Source organism: Gobio gobio (assembly GCF_949357685.1).
Source record: "Gobio gobio genome assembly, chromosome: 5".
Taxonomy (NCBI): domain Eukaryota; kingdom Metazoa; phylum Chordata; class Actinopteri; order Cypriniformes; family Gobionidae; genus Gobio; species Gobio gobio.
In genome coordinates this window covers 36,215,577-36,227,641 of record NC_137101.1, presented here as the reverse complement: position 1 = coordinate 36,227,641, position 12,065 = coordinate 36,215,577, and positions in this window count along the sequence as shown.

The window sequence follows — 12,065 nt, the reverse complement described above, 5'->3', positions numbered from 1 at the left end:
CAGTCTAAAAAGTAAGAGAAATACAATGTTCAAGATTCAAGATTCAAGATTCAAGAGTTTTATTTGTCACATACACAGTTATATACACAATATACAACTGGCAGTGAAATGTAAACAGGTCCGCTCCATGGACAGTGCAAATAACAGTTACAAGAAATTAAATAGAAATAGAATAAAATTAGAATAAAAAGTATTAACATAAGTAGAATTATAAATAAATCAAGTAAAAGATAAAAATAGGAAATAAGATAAAAATAAAAATATAAAAAATATGTGGATATGATAAGTGAGATAAACTGTAGACTTAAAAATAAGTGGTTAACATAAAATATATAATATGTATATATAAAGAAGTATAATGTGCAAGGTTTATTACAGGTTGTTACGCAGTAACAATAGGGACGTAAAGTGCAGTGCAATTGCAGTATGTGGATGTTAATGTTGAAGACCGTATGTTTATGCGTGTGCGGGGGTGAAGTGAGTCACGTGACTGAGTTCAGGAGTCTGATGGCCTGGGGGAAGAAACTCCTCCTGAGTCTTTCAGTCTTTGCCATCAGGCTACGGAAGCGCTTACCAGATGGCAGCAGGGTGAAGTGAGAGTTTGCAGGGTGATTAATGTCTCTGATGATTTTAGTAGCTCTACCTCTGCAGCGTTTGGTGAAGATGTCCTGCAGAGACGGGAGAGCTGAGCCTGAGATGCGCTCGGATAAGCGCACCACTCTTTGCAGGGCTTTGCAGTCGTGACTGGTGCTGTTCCCGTACCACGCTGTGATGCACTGAGTCAGGACACTTTCTATCGCCCCTCGATAGAAAGTTTTCAGGATGGCTGGTGAAACCCTGAATTTCCTCAGCTGGCGCAGGTGGTACAGTCTTTGCCTGGCTTTTTTCACCTGTGTCTGGATGTGTGTAGTCCAGGTCAGATCCTCGGAGATGTTCACACCCAGGTATTTGAAGCTGCTCACTCTCTCTACCGGTGTCCCGCTGATCATGAGAGGGGAGTATGACCGATGCTGTCTCTTCCTGAAGTCCACAATCAGTTCTTTGGTCTTGTTAACATTCAGAGAGAGACAGTTGTCCTGGCACCATGATGTCAGTTGCTCCACTTCGTCCAAGTATGCCGTCTCATTGTTGTTGGAGATGAGACCCAGGACAACAGTATCATCAGCAAACTTGATGATCGAGGTGGAGCTGTGTGTGGACAAACAGTCATGGGTGTAGAGAGAGTAGAGCAGGGGACTCAGCACACAGCCCTGTGGAGCTCCAACACTCAGGGTGATGGAGGTGGAGGTGAACTGGCCTACTCTCACCGCCTGGGGTCTGCCAGTGAGGAAATCTTCAATCCAGAGGCAGAGAGAAGAATTCAGGCCTAGATCCAGGAGTTTGTGTGTTAGCTTAATGGGAACTATGGTGTTAAAGGCTGAGCTATAGTCAATAAATAGCAGCCTGACATAGTTCCCACTTTTGCTGTCGATGTGAGTGAGGCAGGAGTGAAGGACGTGAGAAATGGCATCTTCAGTCGATCTATTGGGACGATAGGCAAACTGAAGAGGGTCCAAAGTGTCAGGAATGGAGGAGCAAATGTTGTTTTTAATGAGTCTCTCAAAGACCTTCATGACTAAAGATGTGAGAGCCACTGGACGATAGTCATTTAGGCAAGAGGGTTTACTGATCTTAGGTACAGGGATGATGGAGGATCGTTTGAAGGAGGTGGGGACAACAGATGTAGCAAGGGACTCGTTGAATATGGATGTAAAGAGCCCTGCGAGCTGATCAGCACAGGACCGCAGAACACGACCTGAAATACCATCCGGCCCAGCAGCTTTCCTGACATCCACACGTTTGAGTGCCCTCCGAACCTCGTCCTGTTACAATGTTACATTGCATATGATAATGTGTCATGTGACTTACAACTGTAGATGTGTGTCTTTGTGCTGTTTTGTGGGTCATGGTGTAGTGCAGATAACCTTGTCTTCCACAATGTCTGACACCAGGTCGACATCCATTGGTTCTGCTGTGGGTGAAAGAGGCAGGGCCAATGAGGTGGTCGGAGGCATCAGCAGACCTGTGGTTGCTGAGGTCGAGGGAGTCGCCCCATCGGATGAGGTAGTCAGAAGTGTGACTCCATCATCCACCTCACAATTGGATGTTACTGAAGAGAGGGCAGGCAGAATGTTGGACACACTCAGTCCCCTGAGAGCAGCGGTGAACTCCCGTGCACTAGGGTTATATTTGTGCCCACCTTTTCCCCGGACCAAGGAGAAGAGATTCTACCCAAAAACAAAAGGGGGAGAAAGTAAGTTGTTTATGATTTTGATTAGGTTAGGGATTTCCAATATAACAGTTCACATGGAGTAGGGAAAGTCCCTCGGAGGGCTTCCAGGAAAAACTACTGTACCAATAGGCCTACATGTTTTGTTTTTTTTGTTTGTCTGTTGTAGTCGGTTGTATTTACCTCAATACAATCTTGATTCAGTTTTGAGGTGCACAAATACTTCATGCCAGCATCTGTGCACCTCTTCTGGACCATCAAGATGCTCTTGATTGTGAGCCGCATTCCGTTCTGGCAAGGTGGTGGTTTACGCCCAGATCTGAGAGAGGGGTATAATTTTATATAATATATAAGAATTTATATAATATAAGTTTATCAAGAAGTGCTATTAACAAATGTCATGTTAGTGTATGTTTCACCTGTTAGTTTGTTTGTTTGTTTATTTCATTTGCTGAAGCTTGGTTGTTCACTTAGGCTTTTCTTATTGACTGACCTGAACTGCCAGCCTGCCACCCAGCTTATGCAGTCGACAAGGAAGTTCTCCTTCTCCTGGCTTCCTGTACCAAGGGGTCGTCTCCAGGGGTTTGAATCCTTTGCAGACCTAATTAAGGATTAAGGAATATGTAAAGCTCAGAAACTGGGAGACTGCATGTAGGGTAGTTGTAGGTATGGGTAGGTGTGTCGTAGTTTGTAGGTAGGTTGTAGTTAGTAGGTTGTTTGTATGTTTAAGTAATTTTTTTTGTTTTGTTTTAGAATTACCTGGAATTCAGGACATCGAAAAGGCGATTTATTCTGGCAATAAATTCAGCAGTGTCTTTTGCTTCTGCCGGCAGCCTCTTCAGTGACACCATTGCTGAAATGCCTGGGTCACAACAGATGTGAGAACTTAATAGGAGGTCAGTATTACATTATAATCTTCAAAATCTGCTACTAGTCATTGCAAAGATGATTTACCTGCAGAAACAGTGTGGCTAAACACCTGTGTTGCCAAACTAACACGCATTTTGGAAAATGCAGGCAAAGATATGTGCCTCTCGTGAGCTTTGGCGCCATACGTATGGTGTGGAACTTGTCGAGCTCATAAAAGTTTGAAATATGGCGCCAAAGAACATCTTTGCCTTGGATCTATGGATGTAAATAAATATGAGCTGGTATGAGAATCATTGCAATAATGTTGTATCTTAGTCATGCCATTCGTCTTCATGAAACCATTTTATAGACAAATCATTACAAATGTGATTGCTGTGATTACTGTGCTTACCTTTAGGCCATATTTGAAGAGGTTGTTCCTGATGGACTTCAGTAGGTGTGGGACATCGAAGACCACAGGAACCCTCTGAACACCCACCAGAATACAGTGGGAATCCTCGCCACCCAGAGGGTCCAGGGTGGCCCCAAGTAGGTGCAAAGCCTTGATGTTTGTCGTTGCCTGGTCACATATTACTGCCTGGACCTTGGAAATAGGTTAATATATTTTGGTTTGTTAGTAATTGTAGATTGTTAATGTTGATGTTTAAAAGTCTGTCCAGTACATACTGTCAGTCCTATATGTTTTAGGTTCCGAATGGCATCCTTAATGATGCTGGCGATTTCCACGGCTGCCATAGAACCAGGGGAGAAGAAATAACCCATGGCCTGTTGAAGGACAAAGTTTTAGGTAAATGTTTTTGATATACACAGCAAAAAAAAAATGTTGGTCTTAAAACAACAAAAAATGTTGTTGGCTTGCCTGTTTCCACTTCCCCAAAATGCCCCTAACCATGATGACCATTGCCTGTTTTGCAGCATGGCCTGAGGGAGATACGCCATAAATGGCATCATTTCTCTTGTCATAGTCAAATTGCCTCTTGATGGCCATCTCATCTAAGACCAGAGTACACATTCTTTCTGCAGGGGTCATGGTGGAGGCGATCACTCCCATTTGGGAGATGATTCCTTGCAGGAAGCCTGGCTGTTGGAACAAGCAAGTAAGTTAAATTAACAGTTTTGTGTACATTTTGAAATTGTTAAACGGGGTAATGTAAAGCAGTCTATATTAGATTGGTATTTACAGAGAAGTATCCCACACGTCCTGTAATGTATCTGCTTATTGTGGTTTTGGAGGGTAGAGCAAAAATGCTTCTCAAGTATCGGTAAGCCTTCGGGCTGCTGTGGAGTATCTGCAGCGCCAGGTCTTTCAAATCGTTATTAAACCTCCTTCCTCTTCCCTTTTTCGCAGCCCCCAACAGTTGTGTCTTGATAAAGTTCCGACAGCCTTCAGGACAGCTCTTCAGCATCTCTTCCAGAATTTCATGAGGACTATGGAAGGACAGGATGTAGTTATTAAGATTCAAATATTTTGTAAAAACAAAGGTTTATAATTCAAAAGGCAGTGTTATGGTGTGTGAGGTCACAGCTCGAATTTGTCTAGGGGTTAAACTAAACTTGTCTTTGTGTTCATGTTCCGTCACACGTCACGCTAGTCCTATGTGTGGTGCACAGACTTGGAAGTACATTACTTTGGTTGTTTAGGTTTTGTAGCTGGCTTCCTTCTTTTCAGTCTTTTCAGCCGTGCAACCTTTGCCTCTAGTTCTGCAATCCTCTGTGATGACAAAAAGGCATCTTTCATTTGATTCTGAGAATGCTAGTCACAATCTTGAAATCGAATAAGCTCAGAACATCACCTTGTCCTTTTGTTGAAGGCTGCTTAAGGAAATGGTCACCTGAGCCTGTTCTTTTGTCCCTCCATTTGGGTAATTTTCTCTCCTTTCTGGACCCTCTTCAGCTCTTTTCTCTTTCCCTTCTCCTCCTCCTTCTGCTACTACTGCTCCTCCTCCTCCTGCTCCTCCTCCTCCTTCTGCCACTGCTTCTCCTCCTCCTTCTGCTACTACTGCTCCTCCTCCTCCTGCTCCTCCTCCTCCTTCTGCTACTGCTTCTCCTCCTCCTTCTGCTACTGCTCCTTCTCCTCCTTCTGCTACTGCTCCTCCTCCTCCTTCTCTTTCTCCTCCTTCTCCTTCTACTACTGCTCTCTCCTCTGTCATATCCTCTCTCCCTTCAGGTGCATCCTCTGTTTTTTTCTCTGTCTGCCCCTCTATCTCTACAATGTCCCTCTCTTCTTCCTGCTCCTCAGAGTGCCTTCTCTCAGCTTTGGAGGATTAAGTCAGTCAGTTAATCTCAATGGATTATTTTATGTTAGTTAATTTAATTTAACGTTCCTGTAAATGTAATGTCATGATAATGTTCCTGTAAATGTAATGTAATGTTTTGTCTTAATTATTTTTAATGTTGGTCTTGTACTGTTCTTGTCCTCAATTGTCATTCTTACCTTCACTTCTTTTCCGCCTTTTTAGAGTAGGGGAGGCAAGAGGTGGTGGGTTGATGCAATCAACCAATGTGGGGATGGCATCACTGGTGAGTGTATTTTTTCCATTATGCTTTTTAAAAACATGAACACAAAGAAAATGTATCAGTAATTGTATTTTTATTATTATATTTAATTGGATTGTCATTGGATTCCTTCCAACTACAGAACTCACTTTTTCAAGGAAGCATTCCTCGAAATGCAGCTCACACACCACATATCCTCCCCGCATTAACTCCTTATGTGACATGGTTTGTCTGAGGTCCTTCCGTCTCATATTTATGAGCCATCTCCTTCTCCTTAAATTGAAACCTGAATTAGACTGTTTTTTTTTCCATTTTCTCACAAATTCATATTCTATTCTCAAATGTGTTCTTCACTAGCTCTGTCATCAAGCTCCTAGAGAGCACAGAGTTCTGTTGTATTCCCCCTAACACCTCTTCCTTTCTTTACCTCTACAGTTGTACCTTGATGCAGTGATGTCCAGTGAAGGGAGCAGTGATGTCCTTTATCCTTCTCCTCCTCTAACCCCCTACAAACACACCACCCTCATCCTGTAGCTGTAGTTGGTAGTATAGTGTATTAATGATGTTATTGTAGTGTAATGGTATAATATTGTAGAAAAAGTTCATATTGTAATTGTTCATTTAATGTTGATTTAATTGTAATATTGTAGTGTAGAAAAGGTTCATATTGTTGTCATAATGTTAAGACACCCCTCCCACTATCCCAACACACACACACACCACCCACCCCTTCATCCTTTAGGTTAGTTGTAGTTTAGTTAGTTAGTAGTAATGTATTTAATGTTCATATTTTCATTTTTAGTTACCCCCCTCACCCCTCCACACACATATCTACATCAGAATTGTATTATTTATTTATTTTAATTATGAGAATAAAAATGTCCTTTCCAGTCTCTCACCCCTGTCTTCCTTCACAATTTCCCTCCCTTGTCTCTGCACCCCTGAATCTGTCATACTTTTCATATGTTGTTCTATTTAATAAATCATCAAATCACCTCTTATTGCAATGTTCAACATCTGATAAAAATAAATCATTGAGAAAACATTTTTGTTCAGGATTAAATTATATGGTGTATACTTCCATTTATGCAAGGTCATTAAGCCACAGCATTGGGTAACTCCTAAAAAACCCATTCAGTCTGTGATTCAGTAAAATAGTTAAAATTCAGTCTGTGATTCAGTAAAATAGTTAAAATATTAACAAAACAATTTGTATGTAGCAATCGAGTAAGGGAAGAGTCCCCCTCCTAACAACACGTATCGTTACGATCTGTGGTAGCCCGCGCAACCTGGCCGATTTTGGACATTAGCCAACTTGGCATTTGGCCAACTTTCCCTCCCACATGAACCACCGTAAATTCAGGTAAGTTTTGACAATTAACACGGGTTACCTTTTTTCGTCCTTGGGAAATGAGAAATAGGACAACCCTTGCCCACTATTAGAACAATTTATCATTGCACACCTGCGAGGCATTTTTTCCTTATTCAATTTTTATTGATATCAGAGAATGATATTTAGCACTATTGAGCGGGACATTTTTTATTTATTTTTTTTAAGGTGGCAATACTATACCATATGTATACTGTATTTCTTAACACAAGAATAACACAACAAGTACCCAAATTCAATTTATTTTCCGTGTAAATTTCACAGTACATGCATAACAATAGGCAGATAAAAGTGCCAGCAACCAAAAAAAAGTTGCTGAGTTGAAAAGAAAAACTTGGGCGAAAAAGTCCGCCTTAACATTCTGATCCCGCTGATTCTGATTCGGATGCCATCAAGCGGTATCTCTGGTCGTAATCAGTCCTTCACTGACCAATCAGCGTTCATTAGCAGAATGCTAGCGTGTTATGGGCAACAACAACTCAACCTGTAAGAAATCGAAAGGACATAAGTACTCGTTCAATCAACTTTCGACCTAAAACCCATGTTGAACTTGCAAAATCTACAATCAGATCTCAGATTTCTCAACGGCAATCGGGTGAAAGAGACAAATTTAGCCGTCTAGCCCCATTGACTCCCATTCATTTTGCACTCAAGACGATCGCCCCCAGTGGAACTCTGGTGGTACTACAACCAAAATTCGGTACAATAGGGCTTAATAGGGAGTGGGCAGGCTCTCCGTAGACGGGCTCTGGGGTTACTTCAGCGATTAGTTTTGTATCAGTAGAAATCTGGTACTATATTCGAATTATCATACTTTCCCCCCTCATGTCCCCCTGAAACGAGAGAATTGTGCATTTTATTTCTGGAAAAAATCCTCAGATGACACAAATATCGTCATTTTGCATTATCTGAGGATTTTTTGGCCAGAGGCTAGAGACTACAGCCAGTAGAAGGAGCTATTTCTGCATGTTTTCAACCTGGGCGGGATCTCACTCACAGAATGTAAATGTGCACGGCCGCTCAGCTCAGGCATTCATAAAGGAGTAGTGCGGAGCAGAGTGAGTGTTTAAACTTTTCAATGAATTCCTATGAAAGTTAAGCTTCCATAGGCATGATCTGAAAAAGCACCAGACTGGACACGCGTCGTGAATGACTGCCGCGCTTACCTCAGCTCTGCTCAGCTCTTAGCCCTCGTGATGAATGAAATCTGACTCCTGCTGCGTTTGTGCTGTGACTTTCTTTCGGCTCACTCACACTTTATTGAAAAGACACGTTCAGTTTTTAATCGTAGTGTCTATTCTCTAACTGAACGAAATTATTTAAGTTATAACCAGTGGCCGTGGCTTTGGGAGTGGGCAGCGAAGCAAGTGCATTCTGGGAGTTGTTGTCTTTCATCCACATTGTCTTTTCTCAGTCTAGAAGGCACCAAATTCAAAAATAATTTAACATTTCTACTACATAAATGACCCAGTTTAAATACACATTCATCTTCCCAGTGCTGAAGTACCCCTTTAAGTAACACCTAGGCTGCGTTCGAAATCGCATATTTCCCTACTATATAGTATGTAAAAAGCAGTAGGCGAGCGAAAAGTATGTACGAATCCAGGGGATTTATAAAAGAGTAGGCGAGAACTACCGGGGTTTTGGACTATTTCTCGCGAGATTCAGACGTGCGTATACTACTGTTGCGCTCGAATATGCCTACTTACCTACTATATAGTAGGCGAAAACAGTACGTGAAAGGAGTAGTATGTTCGAAACCTCAGTAATCATAAAAGAGTAGGCGAGAAATCCCCGGATGGCTTACTGATTCCGCCCAGATTGTGAAGTACCCATCGTCGGATACTTTTATATCCCTGCCTTCCCATGAGGCCACAGGAAAGGAGACGTCAGACGGAGAAAAGCTAATCAAATGTGAGTATTACTAACCAAAATCACGGTTCCTTGTGTTAAAATCGCATTTGTTGGACTACTGTAGAGTAAACTGTTAAATTGTTGAAGGTGTAAAGACGACAGACAGTATAGTACAGTTGTGATTGGGCTGTAAAAACACGTTTTATTATGTATGAGCTCCAGTAACACACACACGTCTCCAAAGTGGATTTACATAAACGATATACTTAAAGATAAAGATGTTTGCTAAATGTTTATTTAACATCTGACAGGAACATTTTCGATAAGTATTGCAGATGACATCACAGCATGAAATAGACATCTGATCAGAGTGATGTGTGTGTGCTATAATGTAGTTCTGTTGTCAACACTGTTAACTTTACATGAACGTCAGTAATGTTAATAAATCTACATAAAGTAACTAAACATAAGTTATCTTTTTTATTTGTCCATTAGTACTGTTGATGAATTGAGGAACATTAACACATCAGCAACTACCTCAACATTTAAATGTAGTATTGAGCACATAAACAGGTAACGTGAATGTTGTCTGATGTTACAGGGCCAGAAGAGCACGTGTGTGTTTATCTGCTGGAGACTGGAGAGAGGGTGATGAAGGAAGGCTGTCATCAAAGGCTTTGAGTATACTACAGAAATGAATAAAACATCAATTTAAATATTAAGTTGTATTTTATTTTAATTTCAAACAGAGTTATTTCAGCACTTTTCTGATTCTTGAAGTCTGTGCATTTGCTGCAGAGCTTCTGTGGTTGAGCCTTGCTCAAGGACACACTGGTGGTGACGGCTGCGGAGATCCAAGCAGAAACCTTCTGCTTATCAGTTCAGTGCTTTAGCCCACTACACCACAAAAGTCATAAAGCTACAATACAAATAGCATGTAATTGTAAAAATATTAAATCCAATATGGCAAGAAATGGGATGCTGACAACATGAATTGTAAAATGTTTTAAGTAGTCATGCTGATGGAGAGCAGGCAGACAGATGTTTGGAGCAGACATCAGCAGTCAGAGATTGTCCCACACATGTTCTCCCACTCTTGCTTCAAGGTTGTGGGGTTCAGAAGGGACAGGAGGGACGGCTGGGACAGGCGAAGGTGTTCACGGTGGTCAACTGCTTCATCAACATAAAGCCACAGAATTGGCACAGATGTGTTGAGATGGCAGCAGATGTGGGGCTCACCGCCTGTAAATGCGTGATGGTTTGTTAGAACAATACGTTTGAATAAAGCTTTGTTTCATGTGTTGGTGACTTTTTGTGATGTCTGCTTTTATTCACTCTTTTACTCATTAATTCATGTTTCCTATTGTTGTCAGTAAATAAAATATTTTATTAACTCATGCATTTATGCATTGCTTGACTGAAAATTGGTATTCACATCGGCTGCATTTGTCTAGTGTGTATTCATGCATCGCTATGTCATATGACAACAAGTTGCATTTTGCTTGTTTTACTAAAACTATAATTTTCAGTAAAAAAGTATATATAATTAAGTATTGGTCAGCATTTGTTATTATTATTATGGTAAGCGTTTTAGTGGGCTGGCAATGCAATTCATTCTGGGGTAATCTTAATTTTGAATAGTGATACTTACATTTTTCGAGTATAAAATCAACAGTTTTCTCCAAAGGTGAGATCTTCGAGCAGCTGAAAGAGGTCCTCGTTGCAGACTCTGAGGGAAACCGCACAGGTCGGGCTGTGGAGTTACTGATGCTTTGAGCTGTCACTGCACCTGTCACTCATATCTTTTATTTTATAATTACATGGTTGTATCTTAAACAATCATAATGATCAAACAAATATCATGGGTTTGCATATATACAAAGAAAAAACAATAACAAAGTTAGATATCTTTGAATAATTCATCATAATGCAATAAAAATGTTATTTCATAAGCTTGAGGGATGAAACAGGAGTTAAATTTAACAAGAAAAAGGAAAATATAAAGGAGATTTAGGCCAATTTTGCTTGTGGATGAATTGTTTGGCATATAAAATAAAGAAATTGCAAAATATTCAAGAGATCACGATTTTGGGTTTTGGTAAGGATAAAACTGGGTCAGATTAGTAGGGTTAATATGACAAAATAAATGGGCAGCTGTTTCTTCAACAAGAACACAAAATTAGCAAGTTTAATCAATATTAAGATATTTATAGATCGATTAATTAAACCTGTCACTCGTTTTTCAAGTTGTTGCGCTTGAGATAACGTCGTAGGTCACATGATAACGTCAACATGGCGCATAAAGTGCGGATTGCATTCATTCTTAACGAGATCAGGCAATATAGTACCTACTCTTTTAGAGCTTGTTAAGTAAGTACTTATTGAAAATGAGTACCTACTCAATGAGTACGCGGTTTCGAACGCAGCCCTTGTCTAAACAACAATTATACAGAGTAGGTCACCTGCAAATTTCTGTCACTTTTCAAAACAACAGACCCAAACAAGTGCCAGTAAAACAGTCAATTTTTTCAATGCCTAAAAAAAATATTTTTGGCGCAGGTGAGGTGGAGCACGGAGCCAGTGTAGGTGTGGATTTACAAGGAGCCGATGCAGATCCTGGCGCAGGTGAGGTGGGTCACGGAGCCAGTGTAGGTGTGGATTTACAAAGTAGAGTCAGTACAAAGTCAGTAGAGACATATCCCAACAGACTAAAGGCTGTAATTAAAGCAAAAGGTGGATCAACAAAATACTGACACAAGGGGGTGATCGTTTTTCCAACTCAGTGATTATGCTTTTTCATTTTTTCTGACATGGTGTTATATCTTTCACTTGGATGTTATAAGTTGCACTGAGTAAATACAGCTGAATAAAACAAAAATTGTGTCCGTCTTTATTTCAGGCTGAAAAGCAACAAAATGTGATCATGTTAAAGCGAGGTGATTCTTTTCTATACCCACTGTATGTGATATATCTTTGAACAGGATTTATTTCCAGGTATAACTTGACTCAAAATAGGGTGACCATATTTTGATTACGGAAAAATGTCATTACATGAAAGTCTTTGCAAGAAGTGTCTTTGAAGTTGTATTGCACAAATACAATCCCTTTCAATGACTCAACAGAGAGCTGGTTCCTCTCCTTTGTCCACTGGCTCTGCATCAGTGAGAAAACCCTCTCAACATTTGC